This window comes from Thalia democratica, chromosome 5, assembly GCF_965202585.1.
Source record: "Thalia democratica chromosome 5, ktThaDemo2.hap1.1, whole genome shotgun sequence".
NCBI lineage: Eukaryota > Metazoa > Chordata > Thaliacea > Salpida > Salpidae > Thalia > Thalia democratica.
The window spans coordinates 17,257,880-17,283,869 of record NC_139169.1 but is presented as its reverse complement, the minus strand read 5'-3'; the positions used below and the strand labels follow the sequence as shown (position 1 = coordinate 17,283,869).

Here is a 25,990-nt window from a genome sequence, read left to right as displayed (position 1 = left end):
TGGATAAAACAAGATAAACTTACGAAAAATGCTTGCTTCTTAAAATGTAAGCGTTAGTTTGACAGTTTCCATGTCACGGTTTTAAGGTGATTTATTGTTTAAAACTCTCTGTTTTAAATATTGTTATAAGATATTAAGTTTATTGAATATAAAAATTGTAGTTTTATCAAATTAAAAATTAAACTAAAATTTAAAACATTATTGTTTCCTTACTAGTGATTGCTCCTGATTTTTAAAAACCGCATTAAAAAAAGTAATGTCGCCCATTTAGGGGAACTGATGTCATTCAGGGTTGCAAATATTTTTGGAAATTTTTTTCCAGGTTTCCAAAATTTATTTCAGGGTTTTAAAAGTACACATTTTAATGTCTAGTTTTAGTTTAAAGTAATTTTAAGATGAGAAACTTTGTTAAATAGTATAAAAACATGAAAAAGATATTATAAAGCTAATTTAAATGTGTTTTTAAATACAAAATAGTTTTTGATAATGACAAAAAATTTTATCTATACCATAGATTTTTTGTGCTAAATCAAAATTTTACAATTTAAAATGTTAAAACTATTAAAAATTCCTGGTTTTTTTAGTGATTTTTATTCAAAATTCAAGACTTTTCCTTTTTTTTTTAAATTCCAGGTTTTTCTAGGTTTCTAGGTTTTTTGGTAACCCTGATCATTTATGTAATTATAAATATTTTGATTCATCGACTAATAAGTCAGAAAGCATTTATCTGAATTTGGTATTATATACTTAAAAGAGGTATTATAAAAAGAGGTAAATTTTAAATTCCCTGTACTATTTCAATGTCCAAATTTATGTGTTTATAAAAATATCAAACTTTACAAAGTTTATAACTACCTAGGTTAAAATTTCGGTTGGCTATATTGTTAGGATAAAAGAAAACAGTTTGATTGATCAAAAACTAACATAAATTTCATCAAACTAGCCTGAGTAGGGTTTAGTTGTAAAAGATTTTTGACATTACCGAAAATAACCTTAATTATAATTAAAAAAGACTATCACAAAAAGATCAATTATTTAAGGAAAAAAAATTCAAAATCATAAAATTTATCTTAAGTTCTCCTCTGTTTGTAGTTGAACAACACTTGGAGGTTTTTTTTTACTGACTTTTATATCAGAGTTGCAACTCGTTTTTTCAAAAAAAATTCAGGTTTTTCAAGGATTTTCCAGGTTTCCAGGTAAAGTGGCAATCCTGTCATGTTATACTCCTTTGATAATTTATTTTGTTATAAACTTATCAAAATTCATCTTATTATATATATATTATATTATAATTTATATATTTATTTACACTAAAAACTTATTATTGACCACAGGAGTAATGGAGTAACATTTTAAGTTTTTTCCTAATACTTTTCATCTAATCTAAAAATTAAAACTACTTATTAATTGAATACTTTCATTAGAAAACTTTGTATTATCAACCAGTCTTTGAGGCTAAATGACTATAACTGGTTTAGGTGACATTTAACTATCCAGATTTAGACTTAGTTCATATAATTTTTTTGATTTATTTGGAACTCAATTTTTTTTTTAAACTATAGTAACAGGATATCAAGTTGCACTTGATTACTGTTTAGATTTGGTTGGAAGTTTTGAGCTAAAAGTTCATCCAAGCGTTAAGAGAAAGCTCGCAAGGTCAAGTTTTATACTGATGCAAGTTTAATACAGTTGACAAAAGGAGAAAATAAAGTGCAGACCAGAAACCCTGATGCAACATTGAGTGATGGAATTTTTATATAAGCTGATACAACAGAAAGATAGAGAGATTCTAGCCACAGCCTGCTGCAGTAAACATGATAATGAAGAATAGACATTTATATTGTTTTCTTGTGTTTTATAAAGTATTTTTTGATTAGTATTATTTTTATAAGTATTTCTTATTTACATTATAAGTAGTAGTTAAATCGTATTTTGTTTTATACATTCTTAAAGTATATTCTTGCTAGATTAAATCTTGTGTAAAGGTTTTGACCACATTTAAAGTATTTTATAAATTTGTTGTTCTTTATATGTTTGTTAGTGTTTGCAATTGTTCTTTATATAAAATATGTTAACTCATGTCATGCCTAGTTTTATATAGAGTAGCCTAAGTATTATTAGTATCATTATTTAGTATAAGTTAAGTTTAGTATTAAAGGTACCTACATCTGTAGGTTACACTCTGCTATTTAATTTGGATACATAAAACTACCAAAATAACTTAAATATAGAAAAATTCTTAAGAAAAAAAAGTGTGAGAGCAAGAAGAAGATTTTAAACTAACCTGCTGGTTGGTAGAAACCAAGCTATTACTAAATATAATAGTTTTTGTCTTGTTTATAATAATTGGTAATGAAAATAAACCAACTTTGATTTCAAGTTAAAAAGTTTAGTTACATAAAAATATAGCAGATGACTAACTAATTAGTTTAAACCAGGGTTTTCTAACAATTTTAAAAAATCTCCTTTTAAGGAAACTAAAAAGCAAACTACCGATAAAAATACTTAAGACCTTTTTTTATCTTTATCAACAACTTCAGAATATCTAGGTAAGTTTCAAATTATAATCTCATGGTTCTTTTACTGCTCCCCGCCTTTTTCAGCTCATCGCCCCACAAAGAACTTACTTTGGAAACCCTTGTTTGAACGCTTGATCACATAAAGTGAATGTAAAAAAATAAAACTTTCAATTTAAAACAATTTAAAAAAATAGTTGAAAGTAAAAAGTTTAAAAACCGCAGCCATATTTGTTAAAAAGCGTTTATTTAGTTATTCAAAAGTGAAAGTTTAACTTTAAAAGTATAAAAAACTAATACATTTCAGTGCTTATATGATATATCAACTAATAGCACTCCAAAAACCCTGATATCAAAAATCTTATTTGGTAGAAAATAAAATTCTAAAAAATTTATAAATGATTAAAATAAGATAAAAGTTTTTTTTGCTAAATCCATTTATAAATGTGGCTTTTGTTAAAGACGTAGAGACGTAAAGATCCTATTTAATATTGGAACATAAGTGACAAGTATATTACAATAAGTTATATAAGACACTCACTTTCAAAAACACTAAATATATTTCGATCAATTCTCTTCAGTAGAGTAAAATGATAACAAATGATAAGATTTTACACACTTATATAATAACTAAGTAATCAAGAAGAAACTCTTTTTCATTAACAATTTCTAAAATTACTTGATGCTAACCACAAATATATGTATTTTTTTTTTGTTAAAATAAATACTTGAATATGAGAAACTTATGTAAATGTTGTAAAATATTCATTCAGCATACTGTTGACAAAACAGATGATTATTTATTAAAATTTTTAAGATATTTAAAAATAAGATAACATTTTTTTTAATTGAAATTTAAGTATTGAACATTTTGAACTGACTAACTTATACCCTTTAAGCCTTGAAAATGATACAGTCTTCTACTGTATTTTCAAAATATATATTAGTTCTAAGAAAAATACACAAAATAAATTTTTCTGTAAGTTTTTGTTAGGCCTCGAAATATTTAAAATTTACTTTAATTGAAAAAACTGTTCAAATATGATTTAATATTTCAATTATGCATTTAAGTATATTTTGATTGTTTTTTATTAATTAAAATAAAAATCGAACATGGTTTAGGTATAAAATAGGAAAATTATAGGCTTAAAATAGCTTTTGTTGACAATTGCTTGAACTATAAAAAACTAATAATATTGTTTACGTGTGATATATTTAATTATTTTAATTGACTTTACATAATAACATTTTTGGGTTTTCAATTAATTCAGCAATTAACTTATGTAATTATAATGAGTCGAGTAAATTAACCATATAAAATGTTTTAAATCTACCTTTATCAACTCTATGATGTGCTGAAGATAGGGATTTTTGATAAGTCTTAGGCACTGTATGGATTTAAAAATAAAAACTTAGATATTCGAAATAATAATAACTGAAAAAAATCTTAACAAATTTCATTTAAAAATGACTCACTAAAATTAGATAAAATTTATATAAAAAATGAATTGATATCATGAAGTTAAATATGTAATTATTTATATGAATTAAAATTTTCAAGTAGGATTTAAAAATAAAATACTGAGTATATTTATTAACTTTAATATTGAAATGTTGGAAATGTAGAATATAATAATTCAACTTAATAAATACTTAAATAAATCCAAAAAGACTTGACAAAAAACTATTTATTTTTATTTAAATTAGATCATTTAGGAGATCAAAAAAACTCAAGCCATTTTTAAATTCTCTAAATAATTTGAAAAACACAACTATTAAAAGTAAAATAGAAATAATGCTAATCTGTTAATTTATCCCTTGATTTTCAGAAAAAAATGTTCATCCGAAGTCTTGTACATCCAATTAAGTAATATAACTTGTTTTGTTTATCAATTTTGCTATTAATTAATGAATTAAATTAAGTGCGAATCCAAAACTACAAAATTAGTCAAGCATATAACAAAATTAATATTCATCCGCGTAAAAAAATTATGGTTTAGAACAGGGGTCGGCAGGCAGTTGGTGCTCGCGGGCCAAATTTCAAGTTTTCAGAATCTTCGCGGGCCACAGTTTTAGTGATATTTGAATAATCTTTAGGCTTTAGTTTTTGTCACACCAGAGATAGTTTTACTTTTATTCAATTTATTACTTTAAATGACTTTTAGCTACAAAAATAATGCTTATTTTATATATAAATATCTATTGGAATAGAATTTACATTGTTAAATATACTTTAGTCTTGATAGAATATGTACTTTCTTAAACACTAATGAGTTAAACTTAATAAGTATTTTTATTGTTTTACTTACAACCTAATTCTCTATAAAAACCGAGCTTGAAAAAACATTTATGGGTCACTTTTATACATTTTTTATGTTATGAATCACCTTTTTATATTTAAAAGATGTTAAATACTAAAAATAGATTTTGCGTCTTAATAGTTTGTACTCTTTTGAAAACTTAGTAGTTAGTTAATTAAATAAAATTAATACCTATTTCTATTGTAGATAAGCTAAATAAATTTTTTAACATAGTTAATGCTCGAATACTTTAATAAAATACTTTATTAGTATTTAATTAGTTTTTTAAACGGTTGCAACTTCAAAATCAAAAATGTCTGAATTATATTAAAAGTTTATTAAAAGTTAAAATAGCTAAAATTTCTAGCTTTAGTTCCAAAACAAAGCACAAAAATAGGTAAAACCATTTAAAAGCAAAGGTGCAATGCACAAATATGAAGTTTTTAAAATTACTACTTTTTGCTTCATTTTTAGTATAAAATTAAATTAAAGGTAAAAAACTAGTCTTAAATAATATAGAAAATTTTTAAAGATACTGTTAATCTGCTTTAACCTTTTTAATTAAACATAATTATATTGTAGATTTTTTGTGTCAAATCGAAACTTTATTACTTTACATGTAAAGATTGTTTAAAATTCCAGGTTTTTTCGATAATTCTCAAATTTAAGGCTTTTTCAGATTTTTTAAGTGTAAATTGTTAGATTCAAAGTTTTTCAAGGATTTGTTGGCAACACTAGTTGTTCACAGTTATATGTATACAATTAATATAAATAATATTTAAATTATATCAGCTGCAAGAATTAAAATTTAAAATATATTTCAATTCAAACAAACACTGTGCATTGAACAAAACATACATAATAAATTTAAATTACCACACTTTAAAGCAGGGGTCGGCAGGCAGTTGGTGGTCGTGGGCCAAATTTCAAGTTTACAAAGTCTTCGCGGGCCGCAGTTTTAGTTTTAGTGACATTTGAATAATCTTTTAGTTTTAGTCACAGTAGAGAAAAGTTTTACTTTTAATCACCTTATCATTTTAAATGACTTTTAGCTATACATAGAATGACTATTTAAATTAAATTAAATAAAATTAGAATACAATTTACACTGACTAATATACTTAAGTGTTAATAAACTATGAACTTTCATAAGCACTTACTAAGTTAAATTAAATACTTATGTAATTTTACATACAATTTAACTCTCTATAAAAAGCAAACTTGAAAGACAATTTATTAGTTACTTTTATATATTTGTTATATTATCAACCCCTTTTTTCATATTTCTAAGAATATTAACTTCAAAAAAAAGTTTTTGCGTGTTAAATAGTTTACATTCATTAAAAAATTTAGTAATTAGTTAATTTAGTTAAATTGATACCTATTTGTATTATAGAAAGCTAGAACAAATTCTTTAACATAATTAATTCTCGAATACTTAAATAAAATATCTTATTAGTAACTAGTCTTTTACATGGTTGTCACTTAAAAAGCAAAAATGTCTGAGTTGTATCAAACCAGCCTAGGTTCATTAAAAGTTTAAAAAGCTAGTAAATCGTTGTAAATCAAGCTTAAGTCCCTAGTAAAAATATCATCATCATTAAAAAGTACACAAAGTGTAAAAAAAACAAGAAAAAACTACAATTAGTAAACTACACTACAGTCATAAAAACTATTCTGGGAATTCTGAGATTTATTTAAAGTGTTAGAAATAAAAGTTTTACACACATCTGAGTTTTTAAGCTTTTAAAATAGCCTGTTTGTGTAGCAACCCAGTTAAAACAAAGTTCACAACATAAAGAAATAACGAAACTTATTGGCAGTAAACAAATTACATGCCAAAAAAATATAAGTCAGCTAAAATGGATAATTAACTTTCTTAAACATTTTTAACAAAAGTATAAAACTTAATTCAGTCATAAGCGAGGAGAAAAACCTCTTTTTTATTAAGCATTATAGCAATTCTTTATCTGCAATAGGAATTTAAAAATATTAGTTGTAAAATAAAAGACAAGCAACAAAAAAAAAAACGTTAGTTGGGAGTTATTGCGAGAAACGATAAAAAAACAAATCATCAAAGTCAGTTCCAACAAAGCACATGATTATCTTCAGTAACTACAGAATTATCAGAAAAAAGTTGTTAAGGCAAGTTATAAAGTAGCAAAATTTATTATTTTTAATGAGATACCGTTTATAATTGAAAACTTTTTAAAGAATTTTTGTTGGCAGTAATAAAAAACTTTTGTTTATTTCTTCAATGACAACAAAAAGTCCTATTTAGGAAATGCATTAAGGTTATAAAGTCGCATAAATCAAATTATGACTTTAATCAATATTTAAGATGAGAGCACTGATAGAAAAACTATTGCTCATCTGAGAATTTTTATTAGAGATGTTTTTTTAACTTTGACACTTTAGTATAATTTCTTGGTTTAATTCAAACACGAAGCACAACAATCGGTAAATTTTACAAGTAAAGGTGCAATGCGCCAAAAGTTTTAGAAGTACAATTCCTTCTTTTATTTTTAGTATAAAGTTTAATTAAAGTTTAAAAAGTGTCTTATAAAGTATATCAATATTAAAAAACACTGTTAAGCTACTTTAGTATATTTTTAAATAAAGAAATGTTTATTTGCTAAATTTTTTGTGCCAAATCGAAATTTCACTACTTTACATGTAAAAATTGTTTGAAACTCAAGGTTTTTTCAAAAATTCTCAAATTCAAGTTTTTTTCCAAAATTTTTAAGCATAAATTTTCAAGTCCAAAGCTTGAACTTGATATATTATAACATATATTATACTGAAACTAACACTTCGGGTTGAGCAAAACTTACATCATAAGTTTAATTTGCCACTCTTTTAAGCAAAAAAGCCAGCCTGAATTAACAAAAACATTCCTGATATTTTTGTATACAAAAAACAATTCTAGCCAAAAACTTATAAAATGACTTAGTTAGCCTGAGATTTGAAGTCTTCAAATAATGATAGTCTGAGTGTGTGTCAATGTTTATAAAATATCCCTAAGTCTAGTTTATATTGAATAGGTAGCTCCAAAAAACAGCAAATGTTAGTATTGATATGCAAAGCATAAAAGTTAACTTAGTTTGCTAAATCTATGTTTGAAAAATGAAAATGTATACCTAACAAAAACTATATTAGTTTATGTCATATATATTGTTTTAAATGTGTCTGTACAAATTTAGATATTACATGTAGAAAAAACAAACTTAGAAAATTATGCATAAACTAAACATAAACCAACTAAAGTATTTTATAAAAAGTGGTTTAAAATGTGTTTTTTTAAGTTGGTGTGCATATAAATTAGTTTAAGTGCAAAGAAAACTTCTAAAAAATTAAAATGTGTCAAAACAAAACTTAAATAAACCTTTTTTTCTTATTACTATGTCATTTTAAATGTTTTTACACTAAAACATAACATTTACAAATAAAAATTATATAAAAGAAACTTAGGTATAAAAAATATTGGAAAGAATATCTAAGCTATAAAGAAATAACACTTTAGTTAATTACTGTGCATTACTTTTGTACAAAATGGAAAACATTTGCATTTAGTTTATTTAATAAGTAGGTATTATATAACTAACCTATTAAACTCAAGCACTCTTTTTTCAGATAATTACTTGCTGTTGTAAAATAGAAGTTATTATGAAACTCAGAAAAATATCCTGTTAGAATGCTAATCTGTCTTTTTCACATTTTTAAATTAAAGTAGTAACTTCTTCTAATTATTTTTAAATGTTATACAGAGACTTAAAACCAAACTAAACAAATTAAATCGAATTACCGAAAAAAAATTAACTTGAAATATATTTTTGCTCAGCGGGCCACTTTTACATGCTCGCGGGCCACAAAATTTTCTTTCGCGGGCCGCATTCCATTCAAAAAACTAACGTGCTCGCGGGCCGCAGATTTACCCTTCGCGGGCCGCAATTGGCCCGCGGGCCGCAGTTTGCCGACCCCTGCTTTAAAGCGAAAAAGTCAGTCCGAGTGATCAAAACTAGCCTGATATTTTAGCATAAAGAAAGCGATTTAAGCCAAAAACTGAAAAAATGACTAAATTGGACTGAGATTTGTAGTCTTCAAATAGTCATAGTCTGAGTGTGTGGCAATTTTTATTTGTTTATTTGATCAAATTTTAACTATTTTGATAAAAAATTTTTAAACTTAATAAATTACTATTTCTCAATCTAGTTTGAATTAAATGGGTAGTTTCAAAAAACAGCAACTGTTTATATTAGTATGCAACCCATAAAAACTAATTTATTTTGCCGAAAAACATTGTTTGAAAAATAAAAAAGTATACCTAACAAAAACTTTTTTAATTTATGTCATATATATTGTTTTAAATGTGTCAGTACACACTTAGATAATTACATGTAGAAACAATAATGTTAGAAAATTATGCATAAACTAAAGTTTATCTCGTTAAGTATTAAATAAAAAGTGGTTTAAAATGTGAGCATCTTTGTACACCGGTTTGCATAGGAATTAATTCAAAATGCAAAGAAAACTTCTAAAAAATTAAAGGTGTCAAAACCACAATCAAATTGACCTTATTTTATGTTATTTTAAATGTATTTGTGCACACTAAAATATAACATTTAGTAACAAAACATCTATAATAAGAACTTAGGTAAAAAAAACGTGTAAAAAAAACTAAACTGTAAAGAAATGATATTTAAGTTAATTACTGTGCATTACTTTTGTACAAAAAGGAAAACATTTACATTTAGTTTATTTACAATATAGGTATCATATAATTATCTTACTAATTTAAAGCACTTTTTGTACTCTTTTTATAGAAAATAATTTGCTGTTGTAAGAAGAAAGTTGTTATGAAATTGAGAAAAAAAGTAGTGGAATGCTAACCTGTTTTTTTCACATTTTTAAACTAAATAAGTAAAGTCTTTTAACTGTTTTAAAATGTTATACAAGGACTTAAAACTAAATTGATCTAACAAGTTTAATTTAAAATACAATTTTGCTCTGCGGGCCACATTTACATGCTCGCGGGCCGCAAAATTTTCTTTCGCGGGCCGCATTCCATTCAAAAAAGTAACGTGTTCGCGGGCCGCAGATTTACCCTTCGCGGGCCGCATTTGGCCCGCGGGCCGCAGTTTGCCGACCCCTGGTTTAGAACAAAACTTAAACTCTATTAAGATATATTTTACTTATGTTAAATCTTATTGCAATTACTGTTTATAAGCGTTAAAAAAGTTTAGTAATTAATGAGTTGATAAATATGGAGTGAAAAATTTTTAGATTTTTAATTATTCACAAAAGACATTTTTTCAAATATGCATTTCAGTAATAATCATAACTAAAAGCTAAATATATTTACAGGTAGGCTTATGGAATTGTTGAAAATTACAAATTTAAAAAAAAATTGAAATTTTTCTGTGACTTAGTAAGATTTTTTTACTTAAAAACTTCTAAACTTAATGTACTTACTTAGTGTTTTACTTTAATAATATAAATAAAAAAAAAACTTTTTCTATACTTTTTTTTAATTTTTCTGGAATAATTTGACTAAATTAATCTAATTACATAAAAATAAAAGGAAAAAGTAAACTTAAACAATTAAAACATTGTTGAAAAACTTGGGATAATTTCTTCTTCTTCTCACAGTTTCTAAAATGCTCAGGTTGAATCTAGTCTGCTTAAGATTTAATTGCAAAACTGATTGTAAAAATTTATTTTGTTTTATTCATTATTAAAAAATTTTAAGAAGACTAGTTTTTTCTCTTTATGTTAGTCAATATGTTTTAATAATCACGTTTAAAGTTTTGGTTGTTCTGTTTAAACTTACGTTTTTTATGCTTTATGATTTCTGAATTATAACATTAGAGAGTTCTGTTATGTCTTCAATAAATAAATATGTGCTTTAAATTTATTAAACCTGTTGATATTTAGGCTTAGGTTTTAATATTCTTCATAATTGCCACATACTTAAGCGAACTCATGCAAGGTTAGAACTTATGCCTACCAAGGCTATTCTAAACTTTTTTACATTTAGCTTAGATTACTAGGATTTTTTTTTAATCAAGACTTGTTTAAAAATTTACTCTAAACTTAAGGCTTTTTTATTTTTAATTAATTTCTTGTCTTAATTATACTGTTTTAATTTTTTCAAGTTAAGTTAGTTTTCTACAACGAAATTCTTATATTTTGTTGTTAACAGTGTCATTAAGATTATATTAACTGCTACTACTTAAAGTTATTATTACTTGCTTTAAAAGTTAGCGTACCTGGTATAAGTATAATTGATTGAATAAATAAAAAGACGCTAAAAATATATGGTCCGATGACCTCGTGCACGAAGAACTTTTCAGTTACCGAGTTGCACACCACGGATATCTTTTAACGTTTTGTTCAAGACAAGTAATATTTTATTAAGTTTAATTTAGAGACGGTTTAACAACTTATTTAAAGATTTATCTCGTACAGTTTATATTTAGTAAACCCTGTTTTATATTAACTCGAATCGTATTACTATCTTATCATAGCTACAATAAATTATTTTGTACTTTTGTACAATACTAGTCTAAAAATATAATTTTTAAATTTACTCTCGTTTACATAAAAAAAATTCTTACTAAAATTTTTAACACAACTTCTTTACCGCTAGATGAAGTAAATAAAACCAAAAAAGATCACAGTAGTTTTTTATATATGAACTGTCATAAATCTAAAATAATTTATTTTTATAGATTGAAATTTCATTAATTTGAGTAGTTGTTACCTCTGTTGATTAATTTGTTGTTAATAGTTCTTTAATGAATATTTTTTTGATATTATTTTAATTATTTTTCTTATTTGTATAGAGCACTTGTTTTTATTTTTGTATTTTAAAACAAAGATTAGTTCTAGAAATTTTCCTAAATATGGTAAACATTATTTTAATTTTTTTCAACTTTGTTTATATAAAGTTCTTTTGATTTTGTCTTGAAAAGAGACGCATACAAATATAGTAACTTAGATAATAATCGAAGTATCTATAAACAATGTTGAATTTTTTATAAACTCATTGTTTTTGCTAGTAATACTTTCCTTACTAGCTTTCTTTTTCTCTTAATACTTAAGTAATAAAATTAGTTAAATTTTTCAAAAAAAATAATTGATTATAATGCAATAAACATACCAACTAACATTTAAGATACGAAATGAGAAGCATCATATCAATGAAGTATCAAGTAAGCAGGCCTGTACTTAGTCTTAGTACAAAGATAATCTAGAAATACAGCTTTCAAAAGATTAAACTGTTTAACTTGTTTTATTGTGTTTTTGTTTTAATATAAAAATAGTACACATAATTTTTAAATTTAAATAAATTGGGTAATATTAACTTAATTAGGCATATTAAGATAACTAAATTTTGCTTAGATTGTTGTAATGTTTTTTTTTGAATTTTTTTTAAAGACATAGAGGTGAGCAACTTTTTTAATTGACGGGCCAGATGATAAGTAAATTAGTAATAAGCATCTCTGAACAATTTAACTTAATAAATTAATGACGAAACTGTCTAGTTATTTTTGACAAGTGCAAATTCTATGTGACATATTTTTTTTATTACTATGGCAATTTCATGCATGTATTAAATTAAACAAAATACTTTCAAATTGCCCTACACATTAATTCTTAGTACATCTAGTTCAAGTTTTAAAACGTGGTTTAGCAAACCAGATTGCGAAACACAGTTGTATCTTTCGGTGGCTAAGCTCCATTCAAACTCTGTAAAACTGGTGGACCGCTTATTTTCTACCTTGGGTCATAAAGAAAGTTTTTAAAACAAATATAAATTTTTAATTTAATATAAAATGTTGTTGTGATAACACAGGTAATGAAACTAAAAGTAAAATGTAAAAAATTCATCATCTTAAGTTTGTAGGAAGTTTGCATGTATGTCCTAGGTTTAGTCAACAAAACGCAGAACTTTTTTGTAGTTTTCGTGTAAAAACATACTAAGTTATTTATATGTTCTACCACTATCGGCGTACTCTTTTACAGCTTGGATGCATATAAATTTAATTTTGCAGTTTTTTTGCAAAAGTTTTTATCAGCTTGAAAACTATTGACGTATGCTATGTGTTTGTCAGGTTTTAATATTTTCACACGCTAAGAAGGATAATTTATTTTTTAGTATTTCAAAGTGATAGTAATAAAAAGGGATGACTAGTATAAAATTAAGAGTAAGAATTTTGTTTAAACACAACTGTTTAAATGCTGTGTTCTGCAACTAAACAATTTTTCTAACAGGCTATAAAATATTGATATGTGGAAAAAGCGACAGACACTAAAACAAGGATGATAATATTTTTACGTCAGGTTGCCGAACTCGCCAGTAATTTTTTGTGCGTGCTGCAGTTGCAAAAAAATGAAAATATTTTAGAAGAGTTTGTAATTAAAACACAACTGTACTTGTTATTGACAGGACATATAAAAATACAAAATGTTGTATGACTCGATAGCCTTAATAGACCCTAAGGTTTTTTGAAGACTAGGGTTTTGATAAAACTTTCTTAATTTTTTTTTTTATCAATGAACTATAAAACTGTAACAACTTCTGAATTCTAACTGTAATAAACACTGATATGTACTTAAGAACAAGTTACAAACATATTTAAAACATATATTCTAAACATTTACTTCTATTTTTTTTGCCTAATATATTTCTAATCTTTATAGTACGGGGCCAGAATTTTCTGCAGATAAACGTACCAAGTTCACGAGCTATACGTTGTTAACCCCTACTCTAAACACAAAAACATATAATAAACAATTAAGTTTTAAATTAATTTTAGCCTGTTTTAATAATATTTAAAACATAGATTTTATTTCGTAAAAACTGATTTAAATATAACTAATAGAGCATATATTTATATCTAAAAACACTATCAGTTAGAAACATAAAAGGCAAAATTATAAGGAAAACACAGTTCTAGTATGCTTCAACGACAACTCAAAATCAGAATCTTCTATCGCTGTCCTCTCAATCAAACCACTCAGGATAAAATTGAAATCTTTGATCAGCGGCGCGGATTTGAAACAAACAAACAGTTTACTGACGCCATCGTAAACCTCGCACTTTTCTTCCGCCTGGGCGATCACGTACAGCTTGTTCTTTACTGCCACCAAGCTGTGATCACTTTTCTCTTGCACCATGCTCGGCATCTGCATCCACCTGCGACCGTCGTAACACTCCACGCCGTTTGTGGGCTTGAAGTTTCTGCTGATCCCACCGCAAACTACAATCTTGCCGTCAAACGACGCGCAGGCGGCCCTGAGCCTCGCCTGTTTCATCCTTGCTGCAACTGTGTAGTACGGGTAAGTTTCTGGTTTGAATCGCACGCAGGAGCCAGTGACGCCTTCGCTGTGGTGGTTGCCTCCGATCACGAAGATGGAGTTCTGGTAGCCGCAAACGCAGCATCCTTCGCGGTACTCTTTGAAGCTGTAGGTTACTACGTTCCAGGCACCAGTGGAGGCTTCGCGTTTCTCTACGGTTTTCAGCAAGTTTCCAAAGTCGTCGTGGCCTCCGAACGCGTAAACTTCGCCGTTTGAACGAACTATTTTAGGGTTTATTCGCTTCGAGTAGTTTTCAGTTTTTAACACGTTGTGGCGTGCTAGTAATACTTTGGAAGAAACTAGTATTTGGCGGAAAAAAGTTTTGTTGAGGTAGTACAGCTTAGCTAAATGGTAATAAGTAAGCAAGTTTTTTAAGTTTATATCTTCTATGCATTTTGTTAGTTTGGAGTTTGGCTTCCCTTCAAGTAAAAGCTTGTTAACTTTTAGCTGTGAAATAAGTTTAGCTTTATCTGGTCGTTTTTTATCTGAAATGGTGTTGAAAATATAATAGTCATAGTTTGAAAAATGTTTATAATTAAGGCGATAATTAAAACAAAATTAAAAATTAAAAAAGAAAGATTTTTGTAAGATTATCTATCAATATGAGAATTGTTAGGGAAAACGAAAAGCTGAACCAAAACGCTGTAATTAATTTAATTAGATCTTAAAATTTGCTTGAGAAACAAAAACACACAAAACAAACAGAAATAAAACAAATATTTTGATACGACTACAATTAGCAATTCACTTTTCAAAAAAATTAATGACAAAATTTTTATTTCATTGATTAAAAAATTTGTAAAAAAAACAGTTTTCTAAAAATTAATAAAACAATAGTAAAAAATAACGCATTCATTTTACATCTAAAATAGTACTCTTTAAAATTCTAAAAATTAAGTTTTAAAAGATTGTTTAAGTTTTATCACAATAAAGAAAACTGTTCTGAAATGAATAAAAAACTAAATTTAAAATTTGAAATTTAACAAAATATTAGTTTAACTTATTAAATATAACATTAAATAAACCTTTTTTAGGAAAATTTTTTCTGGATTTAAACCTTTCTTCTTCAAACTTATCTTGAGCCCTGTTCTTGCACAAACTCAAAATACTGAGACAATTTGTAGTTATTACAAGCTTTGGTTTTTTGCTTTTATATATATGCATACTTATATAATGTTCTAAAAATTTACAAACAATAAAAACTTAATCTGATTCGAAGAAATATGATTTGGTATAACCTGACTTTTGATTGATAGTTAATGTAAAATAAAAGTTAGTTTTCTGAATTTATTTTTTTTAAGTAACTAATTTTAGTTAGGATTTTGAGCTATTAATCTATTTGAAAAAAATATATTTATTAAAATTTAGGACAGTAGTCGTCAAGCTAATCAAAATTCGGATACATTAAACTGCAAAAATAAAATGGGTTCACCCCAAAATCTAATTATTTTAAGTGCCGCTTCGTAATTACTTTTACTAGGACCTTTCTCCTTTTAGCGAGGTTCTTGAAGTTTTATGTAAAAGAGATAGATTTTTATGAAACCAAAAAAGTTTTAACTCTAAGTTTTAAAAAAGTCAAAACTTAGTTTTTATTGAAATGCAAACCTTTTAATAACTAAAGCTTAAATGCATTATTTGATACGAATTTTAATTAACCTATCTATTTGGTTTCTTATTATTTTCACAATAATATTTTTGTTATATGGTATTGTCTTACATACTTACTAGTTGAATACTTCTCTGAGTACAAAATCAAAATCCGCAGAAGCAAATTTAAATGAAAAATTATTTAAGGATTGATATTATACAGTAAATAAGATATCTTACTGTAAATATTTAATACTTATTGTTGTGTTCAATCGTTTATTTTAACTTAGTTTAATAAAAGAAGGTAAAAAAAAATCAGAGTTCTAGCAAGTAAAAGATGTAAAATGCAAAAAAATAATAATGATTTAACAAATTACGATAAAAATTAATTCAGTCATACTAATACCAGAATTGCAACTCTTTGAAGATAAAAAAAGTATGAAGTCAAACATTGAAAGTGGAAATTGTAAATTAAGTTTGACAGGGTTGCAATACTTTTAGTCAAAACTGTCTTGATTGACTTTAAACTGAACTGTAGGCATACAGGGTTTTTTAAAATTATTATCCTTTTAATTTGAAACTTTTAAAAAACAAGAAAAATCAAAATTACCACAAAGTAATAAAATATTGAAACTAAATCCACTTTATCTTATTCAAAAGATAAAAAAAACTTGCCTGAAATCTTAAAACTATACTGAGATAAAAAAATCTGTCCTGGGTCAGCTTTAGTTAAAAATAAATAAAAATATCCTAACTTATCCTGAGTCATACTGAGATTTTTTTAATTCCAAAGTATCCAGGATTATTCTGAATTTGTGGTAACCTTGTTGATTACATGAAACATCATATTTATAAAAACAGACAATTATAAACATTAATTTTAATAAAATAAGGGTTGGTAATAAAAAATTAAAATTAGCCTTAAGTTCAGATAAAATAATCTGAATCACCATAAATATTTTAAAAAGTCCTAACTAGTCTTTGTGATGATAAAAAATTCATAAAATTTAACATTAAACTTTTTGACTTCCTATGTTTTTGCAACTACATAATAAAAACACTAAAAGATATATCAATTTCCAATCTTTTTTTATTTAAAATGTTTAAATAAAGTCGAACTGAAGAACAGTAAAATCTATTTTAAGAATGTTTGTTAAACATTAAGTAACATTTACATTATTCCTAAGTCACATACTATAAAGCTTCTACTAAACTTATTAAATTTTCTAACTTTATATATATTTCATAAATAAAATAATTAAGATCCAAATTTGGTAGTTCAATAGCAACTTTTAAGTTGGCTTTTCTTAAAACTAAAAAAAAATCAGCCTGAGTAATAAACATAAACAGGGTTGTTATTCTTTGAGTCAAAAAACTATCCTGAGCCTTAAATTTTTGAACTATTCAGGAAAAAATCACAAAAAAAGATTTAAATAAACAAGCTTTAAAATAAAGTTTAAACTACAAACTTTAACTCTTAGCCGGAGATGACACTTGCAGATTTATCTACAAGATATAAATGAAGCTTCACTAAGCACTTCTTAATTTTTATTTTTGCTCTTAACTTGCAAGGACTCACATCTATCCAAGCTATTCACTACAGCTAGATTTACAAAAGCTAAAACAACGGCAACTCCTTAACTTTAAAAACTGTAATCTTTACACAACAACAAAAGCAAACTACTGTCTGAATACAACTACAAAGCTTGTATTCAAGTTTTAAAATTGTAGTTTTAACAAAAAAACTGAAACAACAAAAAAGAAATTTTATTCAATAAAAAAAACAAACATTCAGTAAGATTCAATTTTTTTTTATCTCCTGAGAATTTTGAAAGATTTATACTGTCCTTAATTAAATTAAATTTGTAGGGCTCTGCACAATTTACACCAAACTAGCCTCAGTCAAATTATGTTAAAAAAAACAAAGCTAAAAATTATGCAGCAGTACACTTAAAGTGGCATAAAAAAATTAAAATCTAAATAAAAATTTTTACTTTTCAAAAAAATTTTAGGCATAAGTGTTTATAGATTTTTAGCACAAATACCAAAACTAGACTACCTTCTGCAAGAAAAAAAAAGATGCTTAGTAAAACTGTATTTCTAAGAAAAGTTTAACTTGGCTGAGTGTGGGGCAACTATGAATTATAGAAAATATCTAAAACTGGTTATTAAAAGGGTTACAACTTTTTAGAGCAAAAATCTATGTTGACAGTAAAAAAAATATCCAGAGTTACATAAAACTAGTCTAGTCATCCAGATTAAATATAAAAGATTAAAAAATATCAGAAGACAAAGTAAAAACTCAAAAATAAACTGTTTCTCTTTTTTTTTGATAAAACAACAGAACAATATAATATAAAATAAAGATAACATTAAAGAATAAACTTTAAAAATTTGAAATGTAACAAATTTAAGTAACTAAAAACTTATTAAATAAAAACCTAATTATCCTGAGATTTACAAAATAACCCCAGAATAATAAAGCCAGCCTAAATTTTTTTTAAAATCATTGCATAAAATTCAAACTAGCCTTAGTGTTTGGCAACTCTATGTTAATTTAAGGCTATATATTCTGTATATTTTAGATGTACTATTTAATTATGGATATAAACAAAATAATAACTTATTTTGAATTATCTAAAACTTGATATTTTACTTAATATTTATTCATAAATACTACCATAAATCTATTTAAAAAGAATTTTTAATATACTTCATATCTTATTTAAATATTTTTTTATTCAACATAGATTCTCATATTTCCTTTAAATAAAAAAACTAGCTTTAAAATTTGTTAATTACTGAACTAATAATATCATTATCATGAGAATATCCTTATAGGAATATTTTTTTAGTTAAAAAAGCCAGTAATATTGATAATTTAATTTGAAAAAGGGGAACTTTCTTTATTAACCAAAATATTGTAATTTACTAATGTTAAAGATAAATAGGAAAACTTTAACCTTTTTAATTTGGTCATTTAATCATAATTGTAGCTGGAGGACAGCTTCCTCAACATCAGTCAATGGACTTGACTAAAGCTATGAGCATTTCCATTCTTTTAGCTACAGGTTGCAACTTAAGTAACATTGTTTATATAAAAAGTTACTAGCATAAAGTTAATTTTATAGGAAAATTTATTAATTTTCCAAAAAACATAAAACTTTAATGTCAATTATTTTCCTTATCCTAAAAGCTATCTAAAAATTTTTATTTTATTTTAAAGAACGCACCTTTGCCTTTAATTAAAAAAAAATTATTTAATTTGGGGTTAGAATTATTTCATGGGGTCCCTCCAAAAATAAAGGTTTTTTTTCGTTTTTTTTTAACCAAATGGTATAAGAACCAAAAATAAATATTTTTTTTAATTTTTTTTTTTGATTTCCCTTAGTTTGCATGTTATTAAAACTCTTAAATAGTTATTTTATAAATAATGTTAATATCTTTTACGATTTGGCCCAAAATCAAAATGTAGTATATTACACTATCATTTGCCTTGGCCATTTCCTACATAAAAAATTGATAAATGGAAAAAAAAAGTTAATAAGAATGTGAATTACATCAAACTAAATTAAAATAAAATTCTTATTAACTTTTTTTTTCCATTTATCAATTTTTTGTGTAGGAAATGGCCAAGGCAAATGATAGTGTAATATACTACATTTTGATTTTGGGCCAAATCGTAAAAGATATTAACATTATTTATAAAATAACTATTTAAGAGTTTAAATAACATGCAAACTAAGGGAAATCAAAAAAAAAATTAAAAAAAATATTTATTTTTGGTTCTAATACCATTTGATGAAAAAAAACGAAAAAAAACCTTTATTTTTGGAGGGACCCCATGAAATAATTCCAACCCCAAATTAAACAATTTTTTTTTTAAATTAAAGGCAAAGGTGCGTTCTCTAAAATAAAAAAAAAATTTTAGATAGCTTTTAAGATAAGGAAAATAATTGACATTAAAGTTTTATGTTTTTTGAAAAATTAATAAATTTTCCTATAAAATTAACTTTATGCTCGTTAAAAAGTTATATGTGAGATTTGATAACAAATAAAACATACGAGTAAAATGGCCAATAAACTAAAAACTTAATTAAACACCAGGGCTAGATTTAACTTTAATATTGAATTATATCACTTTAACTAAAAAAAAAAACTAATAAGGCTTTTTTTTGTGTAACCTAAAACTTTCGTGCACCCCTAAATGAGTTTCGTGAACCCAAAACAAATTTTGTTTGCACCAGTGTACACCTTGACGACCACTGATTTAAGACACTATTAATCTTATTTTTTGAGTAAAACATTGTTTTACAAATAAAATCGTGAAACATAAAGTATTTAAAGTACTAGTTTCAAGTTCCAAAGCTGTGAACAAAATTTAAAATTTTGCACATCTTTAATGTTTTGAAATTTTAGGCAAGTTAATAAAAGTTTATAAACTCTTTTACATACAGTTTCTAATGAGTTATAAATTATTATATAATTTGTATAAAAATAACATTCAAACCTTTTACAGCTCTTTTGTAAATTAATTAGTGCCTAAACAACTAATAACTTGTGGAGTTCCATTTTTTGAAGTTTATGTTCTTAGTCTAAACATTTAAAAAAAGAACAGCTAATTATTCGTATTTTGTAAACTTAGATTAAGAAAAAATAATTTGATGAATGATCAATTTTTCTTCTTTTTTCAGGGGTAGCACAGTATTTTAAAAACAAGCTAAAAATATCTGCCAAAAATCTATTAACATAATCAGTTAAAAAATAAACTAATTATTTATTAACTAATAAATTAAATATTATGAAAATAAGTTTTCTGAAAATATAAAAAAGAAGCTTGTTTTCACTTCGAATTTTATGTACGTTTAACTTTGTTGCGATAACATCATAGACACACAACCTTACAACTATGGTCTTGCAGTAACATTAAATTATAAACTGCAATAAACAGTTTTTTTGAAGTTTTAATTTGACTCTTTTCGTAATAAAGTTAAGTATCAATTTTCCTACATGGTTGAAAGACTTGTGAATTTTTATTTGCGACAAAAGAGGTAGGTTCAAAACTCGTTTTTTTTTTTTGTCGATTAGGCAATTAGAACAGAACAAAATTGCTTTTCTCTTTTCAAACTAACAAATTTTCGCTTCTGTTTTGATATTCAACTGATATAAATACAACAACTAAGATAACCTTTACTTGAAATAAAAACAAATAAAATATGTTTACAGTTAAAGCTGACATGTAGTAAATTTTGTTAATTTTGTTACAATTGTAACATACTGACGAAAATTTAAATATGTTTGTTTTAAAAAATTAAATAGTTTGTTTTAATCTAAGATAATATATAATATATATAAAAGATTTTTACCTGTGTTTTCATTTTAAACATACAAAAAAAAAACATTATTGTAAACCTACTGTACGTAACAATGAAAATTTTTAAACATATCCTTTTAAACTATATAAAAATACTTTACTTTGGAAAATTATCTTTAAATATTTTTTTTCTTTGTTAAATTTAAATCTAGTTTTAGTTTTATTTTAAAGCCAACTTATCGTAATTATCGTCTTTGAAATGTTTACATAAGTAAAAGAAATAATTATAAGAAGAATCACTTATCGTTTTTTATTTTTAAGTTAATAATTTCTTAAAAATTTACTATTTTAAACCGAATGTAGTTTTTAATTTGTAATTATATTTTACTTGAACAAATCTTTGAAGATTAAAAAAAAACTAAAAAAATAAAAAAATATATATTAAAAATATTATTTTTTTTATTATAGTTTTAGTATAGTGTAGTATTAAAATTTTGAATTTTAATGTTCATAATTGTATAAACATTTAAAAAGTTGTAACAGAATATTAAGTTGCACTTGATTACTGTTTAGATTTGGTTGGAAGTTTTGAGCTAAAAGGTAATTCAAGCGTTAAGAGAAAGCTCGTAAGGTCAAGTTTTATACTGATGCAAGTTTAATAAAATTGAAAAAAGGAAAAAATAAAGTGCATAACAGAAACCCTGATGCAACATTGAGTTATGGAATGTTTTATATAAGCTGATACAACAGACAGTGAGAGATTCTAGCCACAGCCTGCTGCAGTAAACTTGATAATGAAGAATAGACATTTTTATTGTTGTCTTGTGTTTTATAAAGTGTTTTTTATTAGTGTTATTTTTATAAGTATTTCTTATTAACATTTTAAGTATTTTTTTTGTTTTATACATTTTTAAAGTATATTCTTGCAAGATTAAATCTTGTGTAAAGGTTTTGACCACATTTAAAGTGTTTTCAAAATTTGATGTTCTTAATATATTTGTTAGGGTTTCAAATTGTTCTTTATATAAAATATGTTAACTCATGTCATGCCTAGTTTTTAATAGAGTAGAGTATATTTGAATATAATCATTTAGTAAAATATATATTATGATCTAAAGGTACCTACATCCATAGGTTACCAAGTTTTACATTTATTGTATCAATTTAGGTTATATATAAGTTTAAACAAAAATAAGTAATTAAATTAATAAAAAAATAAATTAAGACCAAAACATATAATAAAGATATATATAAGTTTAACTAAACTTATTTGTTATAGCATATATGTGGTACACGATAATTCAAATTCGTAAAATAAGTATTTAAGAAAGAATATATTAGAATATGAACATATTTGAATAACAATAAATAGGTGTGTAGTTTTATCAATATCTACAAGCCTTTTTTTGAATTTTTTAAAGATAATAAAAAAATTTATTATTGATTTATAATTTAACTTATTTTACAGTATCTAATAAATTATTTTTAATTTTGCGAAAAATAATTGCTTATAGATAATAATATAAAAATTACATTTGGGATGTGGAAATCTAAATAAATAATTTGAGTTGTTGAATTAGAATAGTGGTTCACTTCACCATATTTGTGTAGATGTTTGAAACTGGTATTAAAATTACAATGAATATTAAGTTCAACCGAGTATTAAGTACAAAATTTTTTGTAAAAGCTTGATTATAACAACAAACTGCATTATTTCTCTTCTAGTATTAGTATGCTTTACATGTACAATTTTTTATTCTACAAGTTTTCTTTATGTGTTATTTAGAAATCATCTCAGAATTAGTGTTTTTAATCTTCTAAAAACCTATATTTCAGAGTAATTTTAAGTGTAATTTGTCTGGGTTTTTGATGTGATAAATATCTAAGTAATATACTTTTATCCCTACAAATTTAAAATTAAAAAACTACTTTATTGCAAAGCAAAAAACACTAATATTTTTTTCATTAATTATTACATTGTATGCCTATTTGATGTATTTCGATTATTAGTTTAGCTTAAAAATTCAAAATCAAAGACAATAATATTTTTTAAATTTAAGTTAGAAAGGTTTTGCAAGTTAATATTATTTGGTTTGTTTTTGAATATCCTGAAATTTTGCATAACTATCATATCAAGCTTTATAGTTTAGTGTTTTATTAGTGTTATAATTTATACAGTTTTTATAAATTAGCATAATTAAACTTATAAAATTTTTGTAAGTATTATTGAAGTTATTTGATTTTTGAACAACAAAAGTTTATCAAATTTTATAGTACTAATTTAATTGAAATTATTTAGTATAATTAAACTAATGAAATCATATATAAAATTATAAATTTAATTAAGCTTATTATTTCTGTTAATTTAATTATTATTTACTTATTTAAAAGTTACATTCGCATATACATAAAAGTAGAATATATTTACGTTACACAAGTTTAAAAAGGTTAGTATATATTTTTTAAAGTGTTAAAATAAAAATTCTAAATACTAGAAATACACATATTACAATCTAATTAGTTTTAAATCTTCAGTTTTTTTTAACTTTATAAAATCTAGATAAAGTTTAAACTTGTCTAATAACTCTTAAGTATTTTTTTTGTTAAGAAAAAATAGTCTTTAATAAGTTTATCAATTTTTTGGAATAATTGTAAAATTCGGGGTTGGAAGCCCTTAGAACAATTTAGGAGAGTTTAAAATATTTTTAAATCTAAGGATAATTGAGGCCATTGATTTGTGTTACGTAAAAAAATAAGGATGGTCATTAGAATTTTAATAATTTCTTAGTTTTTTAATATATTAAATGAAGTTAGTTGTTTGAGTTTAATTTTTTGATTTTTTAATTAATTTCGTTCAAAAACTCTTTATTAGAATATTTAAAATACCAAAACTTTTGATTTTTATTAATTTCTAAATATATTAAAACCCTGGTTATGATCTACAATATGTACAAAAACTATTTTCAAACTAACTACATATGCAAACACTATTTTTTTATAAATAATGTTATTTAAGACTAAAGGTTAAAATATATTTAGTTACATAAGTTTTTGAATACTGCAAAAAAGTGTACTTTTTTATTAAAATTTCATGTTGAGTTTAATTAAGTTTGAGGCTGGTTTCGCATAGACATGTGACAATTATGGTTTAATATTCATATCTAATTAAACCCTGCAATTAGATTGAAGTTTAAGTTTTAATTTTATCAAAATTGAAAATAGTTTTTACGACATGCTTGAATGACTTTTCGTTTTGTATTTGTGCCAAAAGTACTAAATTTATTTTTTTAGACTTAATAATTTCTACAAACTGTTTTGTTGTGAAACTTGTGGTAATATAAGTATATTTCAGTGTTACCACTTTACCTGGAAACCTGAATTGTGACAAAATAGGTAAAAAAAAACTGGAATTTGCTAATTTTTGAAAAATACCTGGAAAAACCTGGAATTTTAACAATTTTAACATGTTCAGTAGTAAAATTTCAACTTGACTGGAAAAATTTATCATATATTTAAAAAATTTTTGTCATCATAGTTTTTTTTATTAAAAAACATATTTAAAGTAGCTTCCCAGTATCTTTTTAATGTTTTCTTATAACTTTACCGCAGTTTCCCACCTTAAACTTAACTTTAAACTAAAATTAGACCTAAAAATGTGTAATTTTAAAAAGCCTTTAAGAAATTCGGAAAACCTGGAAAAAATTGAAAAAGCTAGTGGCAACCCTGATTTGTTTACAAAATGTTATTTTATAGGTTTCCTTAATAAGTTTTTTTTTGAATTGTCTAAGGTATCAGGATCTAGTTTTATTGAAACAGATTTTTTTGTATATCTTATTGTATAATTACTGTTCACTTATGTTACAATATTTTAAAAAGAAGTATAACAAAAGTGTTATCAAGCTGTGTAATAAACTGAATTTCACACAGTGTAATTTACTAGGATCTAGTTTTATTGAAACAGTGTAGCTTGCATACTCTATTGTATTAACAGTTCTGTAATAAAATTTGATTTTAGGCTGTGAATAAAAAAATGTGAAATTTTTAGCAAACCTTTAATTTTATGAAGAAAGTTAATAATAAAATAGAAGGTTGCTAAACACTTAGGCAGGGTTGCTACAAGGTCAGGAAAGTTAGAAATATCAGGAAAAGTCAGGAATAAATAGAATTTTTTGAAAAAAGTCTGGACAAGACAGGAATTTTAATAAAGCATCAGATTTTAGTAGATCAAACTTACAAAATATTTTACTTTCCAAAACCTGAAGTGGTAAAAAATTCATTAAAAGTTCTATAAAGTCAAACTAAAATTGCAAGATTTTTCTAGAAACTTACAAAATTACTTAATTTTTAATGCCTACATCTAGTAAAAATTAATAAAATATCTTTTATAAAACTGAATATTCTTTTTTTTAACATATTGAACAACTATCCTATTTGAACAAGCAGTTTTTTAATGCTTTTTAGTATTGATGATGGTCTGTGGCAAGGACACTTCAATAGTGAAACTGTGATGTATACACAAAAGTTTTTTTCATTTCTTTAGTTGCGTGATACCTCTCATGCACTCTTTTTTGACATTGTATCGAAGTACCCAGTGTGTTGTTGCTTTTATACATGAGGAAAGTTCGTGCTTGGTAATTAAATTGCTGTGCATCATAATGAAAGACGTGATAGTTACGCTTTAACCAGTTATTCAACGTTGAATTAAATGATCAAGCTTCGCTAAAACATGCCCATTGTTTTAGTTGTGTTGCAACAAATTTTCTTGCAAGTTTGAGCAAAAAAAAACCTAGTTGAGGAACAAAAGGTCTTAAATTTCAACAAAAAATGTAGAGTATTTGTTATAAAAGCGGTTGAAAATCTCTGGAGCAGAATGACTTTTGGAAGTACTAGTAAAAAAATATTTCTTGCCT

At 24.7% G+C, this 25,990-nt stretch overlaps 1 pseudogene; it reads right to left on the bottom strand.

Annotated features, from left to right (window-relative positions):
• LOC145836299 (ethanolamine-phosphate phospho-lyase-like) overlaps window positions 1-25,734 on the bottom strand; it is a 34,813-nt pseudogene extending 9,079 nt beyond the window's left edge.
• Between the last annotated feature and the right edge of the window lie 256 nt (window positions 25,735-25,990).